The 27,192-nt window shown below is 45.8% G+C and overlaps 1 protein-coding gene and 1 pseudogene across 1 annotated transcript in view; both read right to left on the reverse strand.

Annotated features, from left to right (window-relative positions):
• The window catches only part of ABHD12 (abhydrolase domain containing 12), a 324,548-nt gene that overhangs the window by 281,555 nt on the left and 15,801 nt on the right, over nt 1–27,192 (reverse strand).
• On the reverse strand, nt 16,911–17,815 carry LOC115464278 (annotated as a pseudogene).

Here is a 27,192-nt window from a genome sequence, read left to right on the forward strand (position 1 = left end):
TTTCCGATAACATTTCTACATCCGTCTGTTCATCCTGGCCAGGTGGACGGTAGTACACTCCTATCACTGTCCTTTTCCCCTTTACACATGGAATTTCAATCCATAGGTATTCCAAGATGTGTTATGTTTCCTGCAGAATTTTCAATCTATTTGATTCAAGGCCCTCCTTAACATACAAGGCTACCCCTCCAATTCAATCCACCCTATCACTACGATATAATTTGTACCCTGGTATGACAGTGTCCCACTGGTTATCCTCCCTTCCACCTGGCCTCAGAGATGCCTATTATAGCTAATTTTTCATTTAGTGCAATATATTCTAATTCTCCCATCTTATTTCTTAGGCTTCTGGCATTTGCATATAGACATTTCAAACTGTGTTTGTTGTTCCTGTTTACATTTTGCTTATTAGTTGACTGTTAATTTGCAATCGTTTGTTTGATTTTTACTTAAGGTCACCTGATTTACTATGGTCTCTTTTGCAACCTCGCTATACGTTATCTTCCCTGTTTTGGTGATATCTGTGAAGATAGTTGTTCAAAAACGTATGGTTCGGAACAAGGTGTCGGCCTTCCCCCAGGTTCTAGTTTAAAAGCTGCTACATCTCCTTTTTAAATGCTGATGCCAGCAGCCTTGTCCCATGCAGGTTAAGGTGGAGCCCATCCTTCCGGAATAAGCTCCCCCTTCCCCAGAATATTGCCCAGTTCCTTACAAATCTAAAACCCTCCTCCCTGCACCATCGTCTCATCCACGAATTGAGACTCTAGAGCTCTGCCTGTTTCTTGGGCCCTGCGCGTGGAACGGGTAACACTTTGGAAAATGCTACGCTAGAAGTTCTGGATTTCAGCTTTTTACCTAAGAGCCTAAATTTGGCTTCCAGAACCTCTCTCTCACATTTTCCTATGTCATTGGTACCCACATGTACCAAGACAGCCGACTCCTCCCCAGCACTATCTAAAATCCTATCTGGGTAACCACCTTTGCACCACGCAGGCAAGTGACCAGGCGATCCTCACATACACCAGCCACCCAGCTATCTACATGCCTAATAATCGAATCACCAACTACAACAACCGTCCTAACCTTTCCCTCCTGGGCAGTAGCTCCTGGAAACACGTCCTTGGTGCGAGAGGATATTGCATCCCTTGGTGTGCTGGTCCTGGCTTCAGGATTATTTCCAGCTGCACCAGGGTGATGCTCTCCTTTTAGAAGACCTCCATCCTCCAAGGCAGCACAGGGACTGCCAGACTGGAGGTGGGCCTTCTCTACAACGTCCCTGTAGGCCTCCTCTATGTACCTCTCGGTCTCCCTCAGCTCCTCCAAGTCTGCTACTCTAGCCTCAAGAGAACGGACTCATTCTCTGAGACCTAGGAGCTCTTTGCATCGAGCACACACATATGACTTCTCACCAACTGGGAGATAATCATATATGTGACACCATAGGCGGTCAGTGGCCCAACTGTTTGGGGAGGCTAAAGGGGGCGGGGTTGGAGGTGGAGCTTAAATCCATAATTGTCTGATAACACACAGAAAAAAATAAATAAAAATAAGTCACAATACCTTTTATTATGGATAAAGAAGACTTCTCCTGGCTTGCCATATTTCTCAAACATCTTGCGTAGCTCCTCCTCATTGATGTCTGGGGGCAGATTTCCTACAAAGAGGCGGCTGTGTTGTGTATAGGTCTTCGGAAGTTTGTCAGATCAATGGTGAGACCTTCATTGACGCTCTCAATAGAGGCCTGCTGCCCATTGGAAGGTGAGTGAGGCTCCATCTCCTCCTGCTCCTGGTGTTGTTGGTGCTACTTCCTTGGAGTATGGTTTTGCTGATCCATCCTGAAGCCCCTGTTGCCCTGCATCATCATCTTCCCTCTGTCCGTCTGTCGTCTCGGTTCTGCATCGCTCCCCCACCCCCCAGCCGCGTCTCGTCTCTGTCTCCGAGCCGACCTTTCCTCTTCTCTCTCCGCTGCGTCTGGTGCACCTTGAACGGGATGGAACCTTCCTTCAACGTCTCACGACGATTTTCAACCGGATAGAACCTTTCCTCAACGGCTCGCGCCCTCCCATGCAACACAGCGACCAGGCCCGGACTCATGGTTCTGCCCTCGCGGAAACAGGAAATACGAGGGCGGAGCTATGCAGGCAGCTGAGGGCAGACGGGAGATGATTTGCATTGCTACGTGGCTGGGGAGCGGCCGGGATTCGGAAGCCTGCAGCTTGCGGGGTGGGGGCAGCGGTTGGGCCTCCCCAAGCCTCTTATACCGGGCGCCTGTGTGTGACACAATGCAAAAGACTGGATAGAAACCCTCTCGCTGCTGGACTACTGTCTGCATCTTAGTATTATAGAGTTGTTTAATTAAAACTTCTTAAGGTACTAGGCATATCAGATGTATTTAAATAGCCTTAAGATTGGTGTAATTTATTTAGTGTTTGCTTCTCTGAAACTAAACAATTAAAATGCTAAAGAAGACTCCCCTCTTGTCCTAATTAGAATTGACTATAAATGAAGAGTTGAGCTAGGGGTGGGTGGGAATGAAGACTGAACTAGGTTCTACTGTGCTTTCTAGAGACTATGAGGCATATTTTCAAAGCACTTTGGGAGGCTAAGTTCCATAGGTTTCTATGGAACTTTGGGAGGCTAAGTGCTTTGAAAATTAGCCTCACTCTGTTAATGCTGTGGCAGAAAATTTAAGTTTTAAAACTATGGGGAAAAGGGTATGGAGACTAGCTAATAAAGTTTGCTTTTTTTTTTTAGCTATGTTTATCAATATCCTACAAATCTTCTTTTAAACCCAATCTAAGTTACCAAGCACAGAATAAAATAATGTCACTTACCCACAGAAATGTCCTCTCCTCTCAGAACTTCTCAGAAATAGGCATACAGCTGCCTGGAACAAGAGAGTGAATAACACCCCCCCCCCCCCCCACACACACACCCTTTACATAAATTAAAAAAAATTTTGACTCAAATCTTTCTACCATGAAGGACCCCTCTAATTATGGCTTATACAAGTACAAACTCTCTAGGTGTCCCACTACCTTATTTTCCTCTTCAACAGGAAGAGCATATAAAATCCTTAGCCTTGGTCACTTTCAGAGCTAGAATCAGGTATCACAATTTGAGATGTCATCTCCAGCCATCAAATTTATCAGGAAGCTTGGAAGGGGTAGGGGAGACCAGGAACATAGGATCTTCCTACAGAATAACATCTCCGATGGTCCATTTTTAGAAAATTATTTCCTTGCTGCATAATTTTTTATTTTTCATACATCACAAGCCTAAGGTTGTCTTAAAGGCACTCTGGGATGCTTCACTTGTGTGTGTCTGAGTGTAACAGAAAGAGAACCCAACATGTCCCTAGCAAGTTTACTACTGTAGCTGCTATTTAAGTAGATGTTTGGTACAAACTCCTGATGCAGGCCTTATGGCCGAAACAAAGTTTCTGCACCACACCACTTGTTTTCAGACTTTGTCACCTTTGCTGTTGTTGCATATAGATAGAGATAGACACACACACACACACAAAGCAGCAATAAAAAGGCAGAATAGAGCCAGGTCACACTGCAAAGGCTACAGTTTAGTCTGGGCAACCTTTCCAGCTTTGCTTTAGGTTGGGTACTATACCTCTCCAAATCACACCTGGCTCCTGCTTCCCTGAACAGAAAGAAACCAGCCAGGGGGACGAGACTAAGGCTCCTCTGAATTAGCCTCCTCCATCAAGGCCTGCATTCAGCAATGCGCTCTGAAAATTACCTCAAATGTATGGGCTGAACTGACAGGAAAGACCAGTGCTTCTGCCTAGCTGATTGGAACAAACACTGCAGAGTTATTCTGTTGTCTTGAAGTAAGGTAGCAACTTCCTGTCCACTTATTTAAACCCCTGTCATGGAAAAGGGACGTGGTTGCTGTTGGGGCCATGTGTCAGACATCCTCCAGTGGTGTGTCATCTGGTGTCACAACATGGTGGATTTTATGTTTGGGGGGGATGGGGTTCTGACAGGGTGATCTGTCCATTGTGGGCAATCCTAGTTGGTGCAGGTAAATGCGATGGACAGGTGTCTTTGGCATGGGGGGTAGGGGGAGGAGGGCTAGGCTTGTCATCTTGCACATGGGAGCTGCACTGAGGCAGCACAGGGTAGATTCATAGTAACATTGTAAATGACAGCAGATAAAGACCTGTACGGTCTATCCAGTCTGCCCAACAAGATAAACTCATATGCGATACTTTATACATACCCTAGTTTGATTTGTCCTTATCACTCTCAGTGCACAGACCGTAGAAGTCTGCTCAGCACTGTTCTTGTATGATTTGTCCTTATCACTCTCAGTGCACAGACCGTAGAAGTCTGCTCAGCACTGTTCTTGTACTAAAAGTTCTGAAGCTAACGTCGAAGCCCCTTAAAATTTACACCCTAGCCCATCCATTCAGTCACGATCAGGGCATAGATCGTAGAAGTCTGCCCAGCACTGGTTTTGCTTCCCAATTACCAGTGTTGCCACCCAATTTCCACTAAGATTCCGTGGAGCCATTCCTTCTAAATAGGATTCCTTTGTGTTTATCCCAAGCATATTTGAATTCCATTACTGTTTTAATCTCCACCATCTCTCACAGGAGGGCATTCCATGTATCCACCACCCTTTCCGTGAAAAAATACTTCCCGACATTACTCCCGAGTCTGCTCACGAAACAGCGCCAAAATTTAAGCATTGGATGATACATGTTAAGCACAAATTCTACAACAGCAGTTCCATGTAAACTGCTGTTATAGAATATTAGCACAAGTCTGCAGTTTCACACCAAACTTTAGACACAAGCACTTACACCATGTCAAAGGCCTGTGTCAGTACTTGCACCTAACTGTTGGCAGTTCACAGCTTCTAAAGCGAATGCTACATACCTGTAGAAGGTATTCTCCGAGGACAGCAGGCTGATTGTTCTCACTGATGGGTGACGTCCACAGCAGCCCCCTCCAATCGGAAGCTTCACTAGCAAAGGCCTTTGCTAGTCCTCGCGCGCAGATGCGCACCGCGCATGTGCGGCCGTCTTCCCGCCCGAACCGGCTCGTGTTCGTCAGTCCCGTATGTAGCAAGACAAAGACAAAGGAAGACACAACTCCAAAGGGGAGGCGGGCGGGTTTGTGAGAACAATCAGCCTGCTGTCCTCGGAGAATACCTTCTACAGGTATGTAGCATTCGCTTTCTCCGAGGACAAGCAGGCTGCTTGTTCTCACTGATGGGGTATCCCTAGCCCCCCAGGCTCACTCAAAACAACAACCATGGTCAATTGGGCCTCGCAACGGCGAGGACAAAACTGAGATTGACCTAACAACTTATCCAACTAACTGAGAGTGTAGCCTGGAACAGAATAAACATGGGCCTAGGGGGGTGAAGTTGGATTCTAAACCCCGAACTGATTCTGAAGCACTGACTGCCCGAACCGACTGTCGCGTCGGGTATCCTGCTGCAGGTAGTAATGAGTTGTGAATGTGTGGACAGAAGACCACGTCGCAGCTTTGCAGATCTCTTCAATAGTGGCTGACTTCAAGTGGGCCACTGACGCTGCCATGGCTCTAACATTGTGAGCCGTGACATGACCCTCAAGAGCCAGCCCAGCCTGGGCGTAAGTGAAAGAAATGCAATCTGCTAGCCAATTAGAAATGGTGCGTTCCCCACAGCCACTCCCCTCCTGTTGGGATCAAAAGAAACAAACAATTGGGCGGACTGTCTGTTGGGCTGTGTCCGCTCCAGATAGAAGGCCAATGCTCTTTTGCAGTCCAATGTGTGCAGCAGACGTTCAGCAGGGCAGGAATGAGGACGGGGAAAAAATGTTGGCAAGACAATTGACTGGTTCAGATGGAACTCCGACACTACCTTCGGCAAGAACTTAGGGTGAGTGCGGAGGACTACTCTATTATGATGAAATTTGGTGTAAGGGGCCTGGGCTACCAGGGCCTGAAGCTCACCGACTCTACGAGCTGAAGTAACTACCACCAAGAAAATGACCTTCCAGGTCAAGTACTTCAGATGGCAGGAGTTCAGTGGCTCAAAAGGAGGTTTCATCAGCTGGGTGAGAACGACATTGAGATCCCATGACACTGTAGGAGGTTTGACGGGGGGCTTTGACAAAAGCAAACCTCTCATGAAGCGAACAACTAAAGGCTGTCCTGAGATCGGCTTACCTTCCACACGGTAATGGTATGCACTGATTGCGCTAAGGTGAACCCTTACAGAGTTGGTCTTGAGACCAGACTCAGACAAGTGCAGAAGGTATTCAAGCAGGGTCTGTGTAGGACAGGAGCGAGGATCTAAGGCCTTGCTGTCACACCAGATGGCAAACCTCCTCCATAAAAAGAAGTAACTCCTCTTAGTGGAATCTTTTCTGGAAGCAAGCAAGACACGGGAGACACCCTCCGACAGACCCAAAGAGGCAAAGTCTACACTCTCAACATCCAGGCCGTGAGAGCCAGAGACTGGAGGTTGGGATGCAGAAGCGCCCCTTCGTTCTGTGTGATGAGGGTCGGAAAACACTCCAATCTCCACGGTTCTTCGGAGGACAACTCCAGAAGGAGAGGGAACCAGATCTGACGCGGCCAAAAAGGAGCAATCAGAATCATGGTGCCTCGGTCTTGCTTGAGTTTCAACAAAGTTTTCCCCACCAGAGGTATGGGAGGATAAGCATAGAGCAGGCCTTCCCCCCAATCCAGGAGGAAGGCATCTGATGCCAGTCTGCCGTGGGCCTGAAGTCTGGAACAGGACTGAGGGACCTTGTGGTTGGCTCGAGATGCAAAGAGATCTACCAAGGGGGTGCCCCACACCTGGAAGATCTGGCGCACTACTCTGGAGTTGAGCGACCACTCGTGAGGTTGCATAATCCTGCTCAACCTGTCGGCCAGACTGTTGTTTACGCCTGCCAGATATGTGGCTTGGAGCAACATGCCGTAATGGCAAGCCCACAGCCACATGCTGACGGCCTCCTGACACAGGGGGCGAGATCCGGTGCCCCCATGCTTGTTGATGTAATACATGGCAACCTGGTTGTCTGTCTGAATTTGGATAATTTGGTGGAACAACCGATCTCTGAAAGCCTTCAGAGCGTTCCAGACCGCTCGTAACTCCAGGAGATTGATCTGCAGATCGCGTTCCTGGAGGGACCAGCTTCCCTGGGTGTGAAACCCATCGACATGAGCCCCCCACCCCAGGAGAGACGCATCCGTAGTCAGCACTTTTTGTGGCTGAGGAATTTGGAAAGGGCGTCACAGAGTCAAATTGGACCAAATCGTCCACCAATATAGGGATTTGAGAAAACTCGTGGACAGGTGGATCACGTCTTCTAGATCCCCAACAGCTTGAAACCACTGGGAAGCTAGGGTCCATTGAGCAGATCGCATGTGAAGATGAGCCATGGGAGTCACATGAACTGTTGAGGCCATGTGGCCAAGCAATCTCAACATCTGCCGAGCTGTGATCTGCTGGGACGCTTGTACCCGGGAGACGAGGGACAACAGATTGTTGGCCCTTATCTCCGGAAGATAGGCACGAGCCGTCCGAGAATCCAGCAGAGCTCCTATGAATTCGAGTCTCTGTACTGGGAGAAGATGGGACTTTGGATAATTTATCACAAACCCCAGTAGCTCCAGGAGTTGAATAGTCATCTGCATGGACTGTAGAGCTCCTGCCTCGGATGTGTTCTTCACCAGCCAATCGCCGAGATAAGGGAACACATGCACTCCCAGCCTGCAAAGCACTGCTGCTACTACAGCCAGGCACTTTGTGAACACCGTGGGCGCAGAGGCGAGCCCAAAGGGTAGCACACAGTACTGGAAGTGACACGTGTCCAGCCGAAATCGCAGATACTGCCTGTGAGCTGGCAATATCGGAATGTTTGTGTAGGCGTCCTTCAAGTCCAGAGAGCATAGCCAATCGTTTTCCTGAATCATGGGAAGAAGGGTGCCCAGGGAAAGCATCCTGAACTTTTCCTTGACCAGATATTTGTTCAGGGCCCTTAGGTCTAGGATGGGACGCATCCCCCCTGTTTTCTTTTCCACAAGGAAGTACCTGGAATAGAATCCCAGCCCTTCTTGCCCGGATGGCACGGGCTCGACTGCATTGGCGCTGAGAAGGGCGGCGAGTTCCTCTGCAAGTACCTGCTTGTGCTGGAAGCTGTAGGACTGAGCTCCCTGTGGGCAATTTGGAGGCTTCGAGGCCAAATTGAGGGTGTATCCTTGCCGGACTATTTGAAGAACCCACCGGTCGGAGGTTATAAGAGGCCACCTTTGGTGAAAAACTTTTAACCTCCCCCCGACCGGAAGATCGCCCGGCACGGACACGTTGATGTCGGCTATGCTCTGCTGGAGCCAGTCAAAAGCTCATCCCCTGCTTTTGCTGGGGAGCCATGGGGCCTTGCTGAGGCGCACGCTGCTGACGAGAGCGAGTGCGCTGGGGCTTAGCCTGGGCCGCAGGCTGTCGAGAAGGAGGATTGTACCTACGCTTACCAGAAGAGTAGGGAACAGCCCTCCTTCCCCCATAAAAACGTCTACCTGAGGAGGTAGATGCTGAAGGCTGCCGGCGGGAGAACTTGTCGAAAGCGGTATCCCGCTGGTGGAGCTGTTCTACCACCTTTTCGACTTTTTCTCCAAAAATGTTGTCCGCTCGGCAAGGGGAGTCCGCAATCCGCTGCTGGATCCTATTCTCCAGGTCAGAGGCACGCAGCTATGAGAGTCTGCGCATCACCATACCTTGAGCAGCGGCCCTAGACGCAACATCAAAGGTATCATATACCCCTCTGGCCAGGAATTTTCTGCACGCCTTCAGCTGCCTGACCACCTCCTGAAATGGCTTGGCTTGCTCAGGAGGGAGCTTGTCCACCAAGCCCGCCAACTGCCGCACATTGTTCCGCTTGTGGATGCTCGTGTAGAGCTGGTATGATTGAATCTTGGCCACGAACATAGAGGAATGATAGGCCTTCCTCCCAAAGGAGTCTAAGGTTCTGGAGTCTTTGCCCGGGGGCGCCGAAGCATGTTCTCTAGAACTCTTAACCTTCTTTAGGGCCAGATCCACCAGAGTCGTGAGGCAACTGAGTGCGCATCAGCTCTGGGTCCCCATGGATCCGATACTGGGATTCAATCTTCTTGGGAATGTGGGGATTAGTTAGTGACTTGGTCCAGTTCGCCAGCAATGTCTTTTTTAGGACATGATGCATGGGTACTGTGGACGCTTCCTTAGGAGGAGAAGGATAGTCCAAGAGCTCAAATATTTCAGCCCTGGGCTCATCCTCCACAACCACCGGGAAGGGGATGGCCGTAGACATCTCCCAGACAAAGGCCGCGAAAGACAGACTCTCGGGAGGGGAAAGCTGTCTTTCAGGGGAGGGAGTGGGATCAGAAGGAAGACCATCAGACTCCTCGTCAGAGAAATATCTGATGTCCTCCTCCTCCTCCCATGAGGCCTCACCATCGGTATCAGACACAAGTTCACGAACCTGCGTCTGAAGCCGTGCCCGACTCGACTCCGTGGAAACACGGCCACGGTAGGAGCGTCGAGAGGTGGACTCCCTCGCCCGCATCGGCGAAGCTCCCTCCGCCGATGTCGTCGGGGAGTCTGCCTGGGAGGCGGCCGCAGCCGGTACCGCAAGCGGTACCGGTACCGGAGACCTCACCTCGGGCAAGGGGCCAGCTGGCGCCTCATTCGACTGTACCGGTGGCGCAAGCACCCCCGGTACCGGAAGGGAAGGGCGCAACAAGAATCTCTAGAAGAACGGCCCGGAGACTCTCGTGCAGAGCGGCTGTGGAGAAAGACTGGGAAGCCGATGCAGAGTCTGTTCCGGGCGTGGAGGCGGTTCTGGTCTGTACAAGGGGGAGTGCATCGACACCTCCTGAATAGAGGGTGAGCGGTCCTCCCAGTGCCGATGCCTACTGGGTGCCGACTGTCTCGGCGACCCAGAGCTCTCGGTACCGAGACGGGAAGGAGACCGGTGACGATGCTTCTTAGACTTCTTCAAGCGAAGCATGTCACCGGAGCTTCCCGGTACCGACGAGGAGGACATAGAATCCAACCGTCGCTTCCTCGGGGCTGAGGCTGAAGAAGGTTGATCTCGGGGGAGGGGGGGGCTGTACCGCAGGAGCCCTCGGGGCAGGGGGAGACCCACCCGAAGGCTCACCGCCACCAGGAGGGGAATGGACAGCCCTCACCTGCACTCCAGATGAAGCACCACCGTCCAACGACATCAGCAACAGCACAGGTTCCGGTACCACCGACGCAGCCTTTCGATACCTCGGTACCGACAATGCCGGAGGTAGAGGCCTCGATGCAGTCGATACCGATGCCAAGGTCGAAGACTTCGATGCTGTCGACGTCGATGCATTCAATGCCCGTGCTGTTGTCGTCGAAGCGCCCGAGAACAACGCGTTCCACTGAGCCAATCTCGCTACCTGAGTCCTCTTTTTTAAAAGAGCACAAAGACTACAGGCCTGCGGGCGGTGCCCAGCCCCCAGACACTGAAGACACGAAGCGTGCCTATCAGTGAGCGAGATTACCCGGGCACACTGGGTGCACTTCTTGAAGCCGCTGGAAGACTTCGATGACATGGGCGGAAAAATCACACCGGCGAAATCAAAATTCGCGATGATGACGAAGGGCACCAAAAAGAAGGGAGAAAAACCCGAATCGAGGCCAAATAGGCCGGTCCCAAAAGCGAAAGGAAACTTACGCGGGGAAAAAGACTGGAAACATGGGAAAAGGGTAAAGACCGATCGGTCTCTTTTTTTTTTTTTTTAGCGAAAATCGCGAAGACGCGCGAGGTCAACTTGAGGGGCACAAAACGGCGGTAAAACACGACCGTCCTGAGCGCGGACAAAAGAAGACTGACGAACACAAGCCGGTTCGGGCGGGAAGACGGCCGCACATGCGCGGTGCGCATCGGCGCGCGAGGACTAGCAAAGGCCTTTGCTAGTGAAGTTTCCAACTGGAGGGGGCTGCCGTGGACGTCACCCATCAGTGAGAACAAGCAGCGTGCTTGTCCTCGGAGAATGTTCTATAATCTGCACATCCCTGATCTGCCCATGCCCCTCCAATGTCCACACCTCCCTAGAAGTTGAGTGTGACAGAAATTGTGCACACAGCTTCTAGAACAGTGACTAAGGGCAGTTGTGCATGCAACTAATTGGTACCAATTAAGCCAAATGTCTTAACTCAAACAGCCAATTATTAAATTGTGCGCACAACTGACATTTTATAAAATTGTGCACACAAAATTTAAAGAAGAGGGAGGGGGGCTGCACTAAGCAGCATATATACAGTGTGATGTGTACTGTCCACCCTGCCCCTGTGATGTCACCTCAGATGTCTGCTAGACTAGACTATTCACAGTCCTATACTTGGTACATGCTAACTGTCCATCCACAATAAATACAAGTGAGGTACAACAGCTGCAAATGTATTTGAGCACCAATAATATGCTGTTATGCAGAAGTATACTGTATTATATAAGCATCCAGTATATACTTTTCACAGGTTCCAATTTTCAGTTCATGAGAACTCTGGAAAAGAAAGCAATTAGGTGATCTACTCCTCCTAAATGCTGTATATGTAAGGCACCTATAGTGTTTGCTCCAGCTACAGGAAAAAAAAAATCTTGTGTGCAGTCTTAGTGTACAATGACAGGAGCAGCGGTTATAATATGCCTTAGTTTAGCCACATCATCTCCCAAACATATTCTTTACATTTCAAAACGTAATATAGTAGGGCTGCAACTTCAGCAAATTTTGTGGCAGAATTTAGTGAGCCCTAGAACTGACTGGAGTGGCTGCTGCCTGATTGAGCAGGAAGCGGTAGCTCCTGTATCAGTCCTGTTCTCTGTAAATCCATGGACTTACCATCCTAGGCAATAGTACCATCCAGAAAGGAAAACTTGTGATTTTCACAGCTGAGCTTTGGCAGGGTTAAACTTTAAGATCAGCTGCTAATGAGCTTTTCAAATATATTGTATGTGTGCCCAGTGTCCAGATTCATTCTTGGATTGGATCAAAATGTCATCTACTTATCATATTATATTTCTCTGAACGACACAAATGAAAGGGCTTCATGCATATATTTGTGAAAACCTTTGTAACCATGGGGGTAGTATACGCCAAGCAGTTTGTTCAGCCCCTGAAATTTTATTTTGTGTTTGCATTAGATATGGCTAAGACAAAAAAAAAAAGCTCAGTAATAATCTTTGCACAGTGCTGCACAGCTGAAGTAAGCTCTTTTTAGATAGGCAGGACTCTACAAACCCCTGCCTGTGTATTATTTTGTTACACCCACGGTGTCTGGGAAGTGGACCAGGACATGACATCATCCAAATCAATCCCCCGCCCCCCCCCCCCCAAAAAAAAGAGCCACCCACTACCACAGGAAAATTCCATTACCCCAAAATACACAGATTCCAGACTAACAGAAGGATTCTTAGACATGGAGCAAGGATATATTCTCAACCATCATTTCCAATGCTCCTAAGAGTAGATCACAGAATCCATGAAGAACTCAAAACTATTTTTCAAAGTATCAGAGATACTGTCCATGAATATATAAAACATATTCCCTCTCTTCTTGGTAATGACCCCTTGGACAAATAAGCTCTTTCAATGCAACTATATAAGAATCTTGTTTCAGTATAATGGATACTTTAAAAAAAAAAAAAGTGGAGCAGTCTCAGTATGAAAAACATTCATAACTTATAAATACAGCATTCACTATTGATAACGTAACAATGAAAAACCATCAACAAAATTTCTGTATGCCACCAATGAACTCTGCAACCTGCCACTAACAGAAGCTACATATAAATCTGATGCAGCATCAAGTTTTGTTTCCTACTGTATCAGAGATCAGCACTCCTCACCGGCCACAGTACTGGAAGAGATACAAGGCATGAATATACAAAAGCATACTGAAAAGAAAAACAAAGTTGCAAAAATATCACAGGTATACTATACTTCAATACTACTCCTCTGGCTACAGGGCTTGGATGGCCAGATACCTGAATCAACGTTATTGTTATAGGCAGAAAAAAACACTAAGACAATGGCTTTGCTAGATCTTCAAATGGCAAAATTATAAAGGACATTAAACTGATGAAATGCTACAGTAAACAAATCGTAACAATGCTGCCAATCAAATAATAGTACGCCATTCAACTATCATTTAAATGCTTTGGTTTCACTGCTTGCAGGTCATATAGCCTTTGTAGCTCCTGCAAAGACAGACTAGTATGCTTCTTCCCTCTCCCTGGTATATGGTCAGGCACCAACCGTCAAGAGTATGTCAATTGCAGGCAATGGGAAACCATAGGTGTAGTCAATGAGTCCAATTATCACAATTTGTGCCTACATAAAACTCTTGTGAAAAGGGGAAGCTATAGCAAAGTCTGCAAGACTAAAAGTGACCTGTTTAAGATGAAATATTTTCCTTGGGATGGGTTTCAACTATGAGGTCTCAAACATACCGAATGGACAACAGTCACATTGACTACAGACACAGTGTCCATCCTGAACACTTACACATCTGTAGGCACCAATATAAAACCAGAATGCACAAACCACGTCTCTTATGTTAAGTCCTCATTTGTAGGCTATACAAGGTTCTTCTTGAAAACCCCGATGGCACTAATACATACCAGTGTTGACCAGTGAATGTATAATGTATACAAAAAGAGGCACCAGCAAAAAATGATTCAAAACACAAATATGCCTTTCCATTTGAGATGTAACTTGATCTTGTAGCAACAGGGCTCTCTATATGCCAACCCCAGTACTAACTTAGGTCTTTCTGATCACTGAATTGTGAAACCCTCTGGCAAGTAACCTGTGCATCAAAATGTAAGATTGCGCTTTAAATTCTGCTTGAGTGGTATAAAGTGTCTAAAATGTAACTAAATTGGATTAATCTCTTGTATGTGTTCAGGTTAAACAGTGTTTATGGAAATAATTGTTTGTTTGTTTCTTGGGTTTTTGTGTTTCTGGATTTTTATTGACTTATTGTAAACTGCTTTGTTACTCATTTGAAAGGCGGTATAACAAATATGCAAATAAATAAAATAAAATTCTTAAATTTGGCCGAAACATGGTGCTCTGGCCATCTAAGTACCATAGTGAAAGGAGTGCTCTTATTGAAGTGTGGTATGCCTGTCCTATTTCTTATTCAGTATTTAACATAGAAAACAAGGTATGAATATTACAGATTACAAAAAAAAAAAAAAAGAGAGAGTGAGAATGAGCCCACTAGGGACAGAGAAATTACCTGTATAAACACATGTAAACCGCTTTGATATATAAACTACATGACCCTTACCATGATTTGAGTGGCTGGTGGGGAGTGCTGATCCCTGATTTGATAGGAAACAAACCACCATCAGTAGCAGATGATGGAATTTTTGGTGGCATCTGATAAACAACAAAAATTACATTACTAATATATTTCTAACTCAGGAGTGTCATTTTCATACTGAGGCTGCCATACACCTGCTCTATACTTTTGAAGTATCCATTACAGTGAAAAACAAAATTCTTATATTGTTGCATTGAAAGAATTTTCCAAAGAGGCATTACCCTGTATAAACAGAAGGCTTTGCACTTTGCTCATGGACAGTATCACTAATATTTTGATTAAAAGATACTGGAGTTTCTCCACTGATCCATAAGTGACAAATAAGAGCAACAGCAATTAGGGCTGAGAATATACCTTGCACTCCATACCTTTGACCCCTTTGTAGGGCCCCTTCCCACAAGAAAACCAGTGTATTACAAATTACACCTTATTCTTATAAATAGTTCTTAACCTTCACAGAAATAAAATTTATTTCCACTAGTTACATGTTTTTAGTCTGGTAGTATAGATATCTGTTAGGAGTCTGAACGTAGTACCGCTAATTAGGAGAGGTGGTTTACATAATATCCTCCAAAGAGGAACGCGGCAGGGTTGTCCCCTGTCCCCGTTATTATTTGCTATTTCTATAGAGCCACTCGCACAAAGAATTAGAATGTTAAGGGATGTTAAAGGGGTCCGATGGGGGGGGGGGGGGGGGGGAGAGACCACAAAATGGCATTATTTGCTGATGACATACTATTTTACGTGGGCTACCCGCTCCTGACACTACCTATAATAATGAGGGAATTGAAATCTTTTGGAATATTGTCGGGCTTTAAGGTAAATTTAGATAAGTCAGAATTAATGGGAATTACAATATCAGACCCAGAGATGGAACAGTTGGGGAGTAATTTTGAATTCAGGGCGACAGCCACTAGCTTCAAATATTTAGGCATAAACATCTCGAGAGATCTCAATAGTTTATATATGTTGAATTATGTACCCCTCTTCAGAGAAATCAGAAAGGATTTATGTAGGTGGAAGCAGGGTTGGTTATCTTGGTGGGGAAGGATATCAGCCATAAAGATGAACATCCTACCTCGGTTGCTACTCCTGTTTCAGACATTGCCTATTCCAGTCCCCAAAGGGGAGATTTGTAAAATGCAAACAGAATTAGGTGGATTTGTGTGGGGAGGGCAACAGGCCCGTTTATCTAGGAAGATCATGTGGCGGACTGTGGAACAGGGAGGAAGGGGAATGCCAAATATTCTTTGGTTTTATTGGGCAGCCCAACTGCAGCAGATAGGAGTGTGGAGTAAAGTGGACCTATCACCGATAACTAACCTAGAACAGATATTTGTACAGGGGAGAAATTTGGATGCGTTTCTGTGGGGATCTATTCCTGATGTACAATACAAGAAGATGTCCCTGAATCCTTTTGTATCACATCTGATGAGTTTATGGAGAGCTCTTAAGAAAAGATTGAGGAGAACCCAGAATAGATCCACGTATGCCTGGATAACACAAGAACCAGGGTTTATGGGAGGGAAAGAAAACCGAATGCTCCTCACTTGGTTTCAAAAGGGGTTGATTCAGTTTCGGGAACTCCTGGAAAATGGGGCGATCAAAAGTTTTGAGGTACTCAGGAGGGAATATGACCTACCTGAGACAGATATATTTGCATATCTTCAGGTGAAGGATTATATGTGGAGGGAAACAGGGATGAAGGATGACCCAACCATAACTGAAAAATTTGAAAATGTGTGGGGCGCCATAGACCTGCAGGGGAAAGGGATATCTAAACTTTATGATTATATTAGGGGAGGGGACTTTGTAAAATTACCGTACATGAAGGCATGGGAAAGGGATCTGGATACTGAACTGACTGAAATAGAATTGCGGAGAATTTGCTTAGAGGCCAAGAAAGCATCTATATATGTGTCCTCATTAAAGATATTAAGCAGATGGTATTACACGCCTGATAAATTAAAAGCAATGTTTCCAGATGCCTCAGACACATGTTGGAGATGCGAGAATGGGAGGGGAACATACTTTAATATCTGGTGGGAGTGTCCGGTATTACAGGTATTCTGGGGGGGAAGTAACTGGCTTATTAACTACAGTGGTGGGCAGCTTGGTTCCATGTGATCCTAGGTGGTGCTTGTTGGGATGGGGCAATAGGAGGGGGGAAAAATGGCAATGCAGAATAAAACGAATGGGAATGGCTGCGGCGAAAACCACTGTGGCCTTAAATTGGAAACAAACAAAGGGTCCTATAGGGAAGGATTGGGTGGAGAGGCTTAGGATAATGGCGGCTATGGAAAAGATGACGGATAGACGTAGAGGGAGATATTGTCCCACTGCAGAAGAATGGATGCAACTGGAAGTACTCTTCACTGGAAACATAGAGAATAGGGCTGGTTAAGCTATAGTTTTAAAGGGGGGGAGGGGGTTGGTGGGGGGGGGGGGGAAATCACTTGTGGAATTTGTTTGAATTTTGACTTTTTGAAAAGTTATGAGAGTCTTTGGCTCCAGATTGATGTTATATTGATTGATGTTCAATAAAAAATTTATAAATGGAAAAAAACCCCAAAAAGAATTCCAAAGTATTTTGCTTTTTTAATATCTGCCACTATTTTTTCTTTGACATAATTTCCCAGAAGATGAATGAATTCATTTTGAATTTTGGAAGATAAGTATGAAGTCACTCTCCTTTCAGAAGAAACAGTATGATTGATTTTTACAAAATGTTCCTTCAAAATTGGGTCATAATTTGAGAGTAATTCTATCAACTCCAAAACATTTCCTTTGTTTGCTGATGACCTATCCTCTCTGTGTCCACGGAAAGGAAGATTTTGTTTCGACAAAAACATGATTACATCCAAAAGACGATATAAAATGTCTCTCCAGTTTTTTCTCTCTTTATCCATTTCCACTTGATGGATTTTATCAATAGTTTTTTGGAGTTGCAGTCCCATTGCCAAGGTCTTCCATTTTTCTAAGCAGGAGAGATGTTGTTCAGATAGCTCATGTTCAGGAACTTTAGGATTTAACTTCCACCAGTTTTTAAAGCCAGTTATAAAAACTGATGTTCCAGCTTTTGTCTCATTATCTGCAAACAGTCTGCAGCAAAAACAAAACAATTTTTTGATTTTGAATAAGCCATCCAAGTTCTCAATACTTTTTCACCCTTTGGTAAAGATTTATAAAACCATGAAGTTGTTAAGTGTCGACTGCCTCCTTTGCTCTTTTTTCCTTCTCGTTGAACTGCAGAGAAAGGTTCATCTTTATTCTGAAGAGGTTCACTTCCCCTTTTAACCAGATTAACTCTCAAGTCATCTGGAACTGGTATTGGCCAAGAAGCGATATCAGAATAAAGTAAAATCATTTGTTGCCATTTCTTCAAACTCTTGTTGGTCTTTACTACTAGTGTCTCTTTCTTCTCCATTGCTATCAATTCCTTTCTCTTCCTCATTATCAGTGCTTATAGATGATGATGATTCATTGTCATCTTTCAGCCCTGTGTCATCTGAATCACCTTGTGTTGTTTCTAGTATAGGTGCTTTGGATGCGCCACCTTCTTCCAAATTTTCATTACCTAAATGCGATGTTGAAGGCATTACATATTTCAACATAGATCCAGACATTGCTTCAATCGCCTCCTCGTTTGCTTTTTTAATTTTTCTTTCTTGTGCTCCACTGAATCGATGTTGTTTCATGTTGGTATCCCACCTCGAATTTCTTTAAAAAATTCAGAATAAATATGAACCAGTTGGTGGAATGATTTCTAACCATCAGGCAGCGTATACCCCCTCTCTCTCTCTTGCCCCTTTCCATCCAGCATCTGCCTCCTTTCTCTGCCCTTTTCTATCCAGTGTCTGGTCTGCCCTTTCTTCTCTCATTTCCAGCGCCATCCGCCCCTCTGTCTGTCCCCTCCATTCATCATCATCATGCACTCTTTCTCTCCCATCCAGAGTAGTGTTCTTGCCCCCCCCCCATCCTTCCTTTTCACATTTTATGACCCCCCCCCTGGCTGCAGCTTGATGCTCTTGTCAAACTAGCAGCAGCAGAAAATGCAATGAAAATATGTTTTTAAGTCAATTTAAATAAATAAATATTAGATTGCGCCACGGGGCCTAATTACCTGGCTGCTGGCTGGAATGGAAGTGATCCAAGATTCTTCTGCGGTTCTGCCGATGATAGACTGGTGGCCGGCAGGGGTGGAGGAGTGCACTAGCAGTGCAGGAAGCTGGAAGGAAGCAGAAGGCGCTAGGTCGCGGCTGCAATGAAGTTTGGTGGAAGAAGAAACTTTTCAGCTCATGGCAGAGAACTTATATTGCATGATTAAACATTGTCATCACTGAGAGTATCAGAAACAATCACTGTGCAAATGAACCATGTTTTTTTAGGTTTCAGCTGCAGGTAGATGCATTGATTTTTGCAGGGAAGAGGGGGCAAAGAGGGTTGAGAAAATAAAGTGATCAAGAAAAAAGTGCTCAAGATAGGAGCTTCAAAAATCTAGAGCAAGAAAATAACCAATTCTTTGGTCTAAGCCTTGCAAAATCCATTATGCAGAAAATGGAAATTTGCATTTATATAGCACTATCCATTACAGGACTGCAGAGAACACTGCAACGGTGCAGCCATTGCTGGGGGCGGAAAAGGAACCATTTTACCAACTGGCATATTGCTGAACAGGACTTTTAATTGCACAAATGAGTGTGATCAGGATAATAAGTCTGTACCATATTAGACTTTGTTTTAAAATATATCAGTGCACGGAGACGGAGTACAACTTTAATTACCTAAGATTTCAACAATAATTGTTAATTAGTGGTGATCTAAGTGACAGTATAAAATTCTGTTGACCCTTGGCCTTGCCTAATATGACCCGACCCATAATAACAGTAAAAAAGATTAGATCACCACCACACCCCTCTAGTAATGAAAGAAACCAGCCAAAACTCCCAAAAGATCATAGGAGCCGACTCTGTGGGCACAGTGGGTGCTTGAGCACCCTCAATATTGAAAAAATTCCTTATATGTTTCCAGGGAAGGGTTATTTTCATTGGGCCTAGCACCCCCAATAATTTTGAAAAGTTGGCTGCTATGCAAAAGATCATGAGAAAAGAGATACCTGATGGAAAAACTGAAAATAAAACTCACTCAATGTTATTCAGACTGCTGCTGTGCTGTGCAACTCTGCGATGTGCGACGCAGAGAGGAATCAGGACTCGGAGCCAAAACACACCCTGACTGAGGAGACGTTACTGCTCTGCAGCAGGAAGCCCGCAACAAGCCAAGGCGCACTGGCGCGCAGGGTGCAGCGGGGGAGGAAGGCGTCATGACATCAAGTAGGATGGGCGGGACTTGAGTCGGACTGTCTCTGAGACTGGAGAGGGAGGGAGGGAGAGAGGAGCCAACAATGTGAGTGAGCCGCAGAGAAGTGTTTAAGGCGCACGCGCCAGTGCAGCGTTAGGGGAAGTCCATTGTCCAAACAAACTGACGGACAGAGCAGCGGAGCAGAAGAAGAAGGTAGGAATCGGATGACACGCCGGACGAAACACCCCCCCCCCTTGGTTGCACCCAGGGCGGTCTACCCCCACCGCCCCCCCCCTCGGTACGCCACTGCCTGGAGCAGTTGTTAGTGGGTGCAGTGGACTTCAGCAAGGTGGACCCAGGCCCATCCCCCCCCCTACCTGTTACAGTTGTGCTGGTAAATGGGAGCGCTCCAAACTGCCCCCAAAACCCACTGTACCCACATCTAGGTGCCCCCCTTCAGCCATAAGTGCTATGGTAATGGTGTATAGTTGTGGGCAGTGGGTTTGGGGGGAGGGGGGCTCAGCACCCAAGGGAAGGGAGCTATGGACTTGGGAAGTATTTAAATTTTTTTAATTGTTACAAGTGCCCCCCCTAGGGTGCCCGGTTTCCTGGCATGTGAGGGGGACCAGTGCACTACGAATCCTGGCCCCTCCCATGACCAAATGCCTTGGATTTGTTCGTTTTTGAGCTGGGCGCCTTCTGTTTCCATTATTGCTGAAAAACGATACCGCCCAGCTCAAATCCGCACAAATCCGATGCATTTGCCCGGCACAAACCGTATTATCGGAAAAAAAGATGGACGCCCATCTTTTTCGGCAATACAGTCTGGCCCGCCCCTTCATGTACCCGTCCTTGGAGATAGACGCCCATGGAGATGGGTGTTCGCGTTCGATTATGCCCCTCTATGGTTTTTGAAAGAACTGTTGTAAATCAAGGTACAACACTAAGCACACAACTCTAAGAGACCAATTCAAACTTGCCATTATTGTATATTAGCTGTTTAGACACCACAAAATTGGAGTTTGTCAATTTGATAGGTTAGGAAAGATTTGAACAAGAGATATGGTAGGTGCAAGCACCCCCGATACCGATGCATATCGCTGCATAAGGCCATTCAGAAGCTCAGGGAGCACGGCCCAGATGCACTCATTGAGGGCTGCTATCGGGAAAGATTGTGGCGTCTGTTAAGGTGCAGGCTGCAGCATCTCGGCTGCTTAGAGACGCCTGCATCGACACCTCCTAGATAGAGGGAGAGCAGTCCTCCCAGCATTGACACTTCTTGGGTGCCGAATCCTTCGGCGCCCCAGAGCTCCTGGCATCATGTATCTTGGCCTTTGTCACGCATGCTCCTCGGTGCCGACAAGGACGTCAAATCCTCCCATTGCCTCTGGGTTGGGTCTAACAATGGACGGTCCCAAAGGGCCTGTATAGCAGAAGGCCTTGAGACAGGTGGAGTCCCACTTGATGCCTCACTGCTTCCAGTGTCACAGGGTCTTGAAGCAGCCATTCCTACCGCGACTCCCGATGCTGGTGTGATGCTTGATGTTGATGCCGAGGCCTCCAACCTCAATGTGGACGTTGAGGGACCAGACCCGGCTCCAAAAATCTTTGCGCATTGAGCCTCTTGGGAAACCTGGGTCCTCTTCTTCATACAAAGACAGAGGACACAGTTGGCAGGGCTATGGTTGGGCCCAAGGCACTGAAGACACCAAGAATAGGTGTCCTTCCCTGAAATGGTCCAGTTGCACTGGGTACAATGCTTGAAGCCACGGAGTCTTCGTGGACATGGAAAGAAAAAACGCACTGGCAAATCAAAAGACACGATGGTGCCTGACAAAAAAGGGGAAAAGGCACAAAAAGAAACAAACCCAACTGGGCAGACCTGAAAACGGCCCGCATCAAAAAGTAAAGGAAACTTAGACGCGGGGCAAAAACTAAAAAATAAAAGGTTTTTATTATTTTTTTGTAAAAGGCAAAACAAAGGGGATAGGAAAAAAAAATCCACTGAAAGGCACTCAAAAGAGAAGAAAAACAATGCTCTAACCAGGGGTGAGAACCACCACCACAAAAAGCTGCTGCTCCTCACGTGGGAAAAAACAAAACCAAGGAAGGCACTCGCACAGCTTGAACTCCTAAAAGCTGTAGGTTTTGCTATGGCAAATTTGCTGGGCCGGGCGTCGTGAGATGGCCTCTACCCACCTACTTGTGAGAATAAGCAAGTCTGCTTTTCCTCGGAGAAAATCCTTTAACCATTAGGCCACTCCTCTACAGGCTGAGAACTACAGGTCAGTTAAGTCTGACTTCTGTGGTAAGTAAATTAAATGGAAATACTTTTTAAAAACAGAGAATAGTAAAATTTTTGGAATACAATGGATTACAGTATCCGAGGCAACATGGTTTCACTAGAGGCAAGTCCTGTCATACAAAATCCAATTAATTTCTTTGTCTGGGTGACCAGAGAGTTGGATTGAGGGAGAGCACTAGATGTGGTGTATTTAGATTTTAGTAAAGCTTTTGGCACAGTTCTGCATAGACGACAAATAAATAAACTGAGTGCCCTCGGTATGGGCCCTAAAGTGACTGCATGAGTTAGGAACAGGTTTAGAAGAAGATGGCAGTGGTAAATGGAGCTCATTCTTAGGAAAAGGATGCTACCAGTGTTATGCTACCACTTGTCGGTTCTCGAGCCAGTTCTTTTTAACATATTTGTAAGCGATATTGCTTATGGGCTGTTTGGTAAGGTTAGCCTCTTTGCAGAGGATACCAAAATCTACAATACTGTAGACACCCCTGATAGTGTGAATAACATGAGTAAGGACTTTGCGAAGCTAGAGGAACGGTCTGGAACAGTCTGGAATTTGGCTGCTAAGATTTAATGCTAAAAAATGCAGTCATGCATTTGGGCTGCAAAAACCTAAAGGAACGGTACTGTTTAGTGAGTAAAGAACTTTTATGCACAAAAGAGGAGCGGGACTTGAGTGTGATCGTATGCAATTATCTTAAGGTGGCCAAACTGATAGACAAGGCAACAGCAAAAGCTAGAAGGATGACAGAAGAATGGCCAGTAGGGAAAAAAAAAAATGAGGCGATGATGCCCCTGTATAAGACTTGCCACGGTTGTGGCCGTGCCCTTATGTCCAGACCTACTGTTACCCTGTATCTAGCTCTGTGACCTCTCCAGTCTGCCTTTTTTCCTGTTGTTCTTCTTCCTGTTAGCCAAGCCTCGCTTTGGTCTCCCCGCTTCTGCTTCATTTCCTACTTGTGACAGCAGCCTACTCCTTTACAAGGACCCAGGGAGCTTTCCTGCATTGCCTTTGCAACAGGTTTATTTTCCCTTTTCTTGTTGTACTGTTGTTTGATTCTGAGGGAACTGGTCTTCTTGTTAAGCTGTGCCTCTGGGCACAGCCCTGAGCCCTGTGTGTGTGGTTTTGGTTTGAATCTGTATGGATTACTTCCCTGTTAGGTTTGCTCTCAAGCAAAGCCCTCTTCTGTTTCCCTGTGTGTGTGTGTGTGTGTGTGTGTGGTTCTGGGTTGAACCTGAATGGATTACTTCCTTGTTATCTAGGCTCACCAGCATAAGCCTATTCTATTTCCTTGTGTGGTTTCCCTTGTTACCTTTCACTGTTCAGAGAGCAGGCTGTTGCCAGCCCAGTTGCTTTCCTTGATTACTTTGCTTCCGTGCAGCTGTGTGTGCTCTGTCTCTGCCTGCCTTTCCTTTCTCTACCCAGCTGTATGCTGGCTGAGTTCTGGTAAGAACATTGTTTGTTTTTCCCTTTGTTTGCTTTAAACCATTGACTGCAGTGTAAGCCCTGCTTCTTTCTGACTTGTGTATTAGAAGCAGCCTTTCCCTTTAGCCTACTTTAACTCTTTGTCTGCTGTGTTTGTCTCCTGTGAGCACTGCTCCTTATCTGATTTGTATATGTAAAAGCAGCTTTCCCTGTTTGCTTGCTTTTCCCTTTGTCTCTAGTGTCTGTTATTTGACTCTATGGCACAGCCTTGTGTATTCTTAGGAGTGGCTTCCCTTTACCCTTGAGTGCCTTGTGGCACAGCCTTGTGTATTCCTACGAGTGGCTTCCCTTTACCCTTGAGTGTCGTGTGCCACAGCCTTGTATATTCCTACGAGTGGCTTCCCTTTACCTTTGAGTGCCGTGTGGCACAGCCTTGTGTATTCCTACAAGTGGCTTCCCTTTACCCTTGAGTGCCTGGTGACTCACCCTTGAGTATTCCTTTGAGTGGCTTCCCTTTTCCCAGAGTGCTGTATGGTACAACTTAGAGTGTTCCTATGAATGGCTTCCTTTTTTCCTTGAGTGCTGTGTGGCACAGCCATGAATGTTCCTTTACTATGGCTGTGTGGTCTTGTCTTGAGTTTTCCCTGTGTGATTTCTGTTGAGTCCTCTCTGTTTGGTTTCTGTTTGAGTGGGTTGCTCTTCTGTTTAGCTGTGACTACTAGTGCCACCCTGAGCCCTCTCTGTGTGGCAAAAGTGGGCTTTTCCTCCGTTTAGCTGTGTCTACTAGCACAGCCCTGAGTATCCTCTCTGTTTGGTTCTGTTTGAGTGGGTGGTTCTTCTGTTAGCTGTGACTACTAGCGCAGCCTTGAGCTGCTTCTCTGTGTGGCACGAGTGGACAGCTCTTCCGTTTAGCTGGGACTACTAGCTCAGCCCTAAGCTACCTCTCTGTGTGATTTCTGTTTGACTTGGTTAGGACTATTCATTTATACCTGTGGTTCTAGCACAGCCCTGAGCATCCTCTCTGTTTGATCCTGTGTTTGAATGGCTGGTTCTTTTGTTAGCTGTGACTACTAGCTCAGCCTTGAGCTGCTTCTCTGTGTGGCACGAGTGGACAGCTCTTCCGTTTAGCTGGGACTACTAGCTCAGCCCTGAGTTACCTCTCTGTGTGATGTCTGACTTGGTTAGGACTATTCGTTTATAGCTGTGGTTCTAAGCACAGCCCTGTGCTGCCTCCCTGTGTGGTTTTCTTATCTTTTACTTGTGGTTTCTACCATGTGAGTCTAAGTAGGGTTGTCCATTCCCCTTCAGTTTCTTTGTGCCTGTGTGTAGGGTCTTTTGACCCCTTGTTTGTGGCTGTTTAGTGCAGTGTGTGTGTGGACTGCTTGAGTAGTACTTGTTCAAGAGCTTCCGTTCTGTTTCTTTTCCCTTCCCTCTGGTAGGAGTGGGTTCCAGTTCGGCCTTGCAGCCCGTACGAGTGTCCTTCCTTTGGTCCTGGTTCCTGCTTTTGTTAAGTTCCATTCCTGGTTTTCACTTTAGCCAGGCTCTGTTTTCACCTGGTCTTGAGTGTGTTCTATTTGCCATGTCTGGTATCTTGTTTGTATTCAGTGCCTGATTCGCCTCTGCTCTGCGCCTCCCCAGAGGACTTGTCTGCTGCAGCCTAGCTGTAGCCCAAGGGCTCACCATACTGGGTTCCGAGACAAGACTCTGAGACCTCATTTAGAATATTATGTACAATTCAGGAGACCACACTTTCAAAAAGATATAATCAGGATGGAGTTGGTTCAGAGGGCGGCTACTAAAATGATCAGTGGTCTTGACAGATAAAGATCTCAATATTTATTCTTTGGAAGAAAGGAGGGAGGGGGAGATAAGACAGAGATACTTAAAATACCTACATGGTATAAATGCACAAGAGGCAAGTCTCTTTCAATTGAATGGAAGCTCTGGAACGAGGGGGCATAGGATGAAGGTGAAAGGAGCTAGATTCAGAAGTAACCTGAGGAAATACTTCTTCACAGAACGGGTGGTGAATTTGTGGAATGGCCTCCCAGTGGAAGTGATGGAGACAAAAATAGTATCTGAATTCAAGAAAGCTTGGGACAAGTATGGAGGATCTCTACGAAAGTGACATGGACAGTAGATGGCATGGATGGGCAGACTAGATAGAAAAAATGTAGGCAGATAAGCCTATAAGGCCTATGTTTCACCCTTTAACCATGCTATTTGCCCTTCTTTCCACCATTTTTTAATAGGTGAAATACATCTGGGCTGGTCTTGCAAGATGGTATTTTTAAACATCCATGCTTGATTTAAACTTCTCACTTTAGCAGCTACTCCTTTTAGCTTTTTTTTTCTATTTTTCTCCTTTTATCATAGCTTTCTTTTCAAATGTTAAATGAAACCACAACAGAATTCCATAGTGTTTCAATTTCAGTTATTAACTCAAATTTTGTCATGTTATGATCACTGTTGTTTCCTGGACCAACTGCTCCAGAAGTAGTCATTTTTATTTTGTCTAAGAATTTTACCTCCCTAGGATTTTCTGATATGACATTTATCCAGTCAATACTGTGATAACTGAAAGTCACCTATTATAGTGTTAACAGAATTTAGGGAAGCTATCAAATTTGGTAACATTTCATCTTCGGTCAGTTTGCTCTGGCCCAACAGATGGATAGCATAGCCCTATCAGTATTTTTTTTTCCCTTCCAACATGGTATTTCTATTCATAAAGATTCCACTTTCTTATCTTTTCCCAGCTGAACCTTAATCCTGTTAAACTCAATTCTCTCTAACACAGAGAGCCACCCCTCTCCAATTTATGTATACACATTATATTGAACCAGATAAATAAGCTTGTATACAATGAAATATTTGTTCATACAGTTCAGTATTTTCCCCAAATAAAACATCCTCCCCAACCACCCATCCCCTACCTTAGGTACATTCTACATTATTACCTAGCACAATTCTTAACCTATCAAATCTGGTACCAAAAGAAAACAAACAGCTAAACACCAATTCTCCCTCCTCCCTCACTCCTGAAACCCCACCTAGCCTAAACCCTCCAAACCAAGAAACTGAGAACTATCAAATCTACCATCACCATCAACCTAGGTTCTTATAATTTCCAGCGATAACAATAAAAAAGTGTTGAAGGTATCAATAGAAATAAGGGGAACTAAATAAGTGGGGTGTTACCAATCCTAGATCCAAACAAATATAAAAAGAGTTCACATCTATTTCAGATCATCAAGAATTGTGTTTTTCTGTCTGGAGAAACCTTGTGCCTCCCAAATTAGCAGTTGATGAACCTGGTTCACCAGTCTCCAATTTAACCACCCTATCATTGTGATATAATTTATACTCTGGTAATGTGGAGGGGCATTTTCAAAAGGATGTCCAAATGTGAACTGAGATGTTTCGCCGAAAACATCTCAAAACAAACATATAGCTCACAACCGTAACTGAACTAGAAAAACATCTAAATTTCTGGTTTGATTATGGCTTTGAGCTAGACCAGAGGTTTTGAACCCTGCCCTCTGGGCATACCCAGCCAGTCCGAACTAGACATTTTAATGCTCAAAACGTTTAAGTACCATTTTTGAAAGGAAAAAAAAAGGTCCCAGGAAAAACATAGAAAAACAAGCCAAAGGGACATCTGTCTGGCAGCAAACTGGCCACAGACATCCCAGTGGTCAGTGCAGTGGACTTCAAAGACCCAGGTACAAATCCCACCTACACCCCTTCATAGTGTCTTGTGAGCCCTCTAGAAACAGACAAAACCTACTGTACCTAAAGG

This window comes from Microcaecilia unicolor, chromosome 3, assembly GCF_901765095.1.
Source record: "Microcaecilia unicolor chromosome 3, aMicUni1.1, whole genome shotgun sequence".
Taxonomy (NCBI): domain Eukaryota; kingdom Metazoa; phylum Chordata; class Amphibia; order Gymnophiona; family Siphonopidae; genus Microcaecilia; species Microcaecilia unicolor.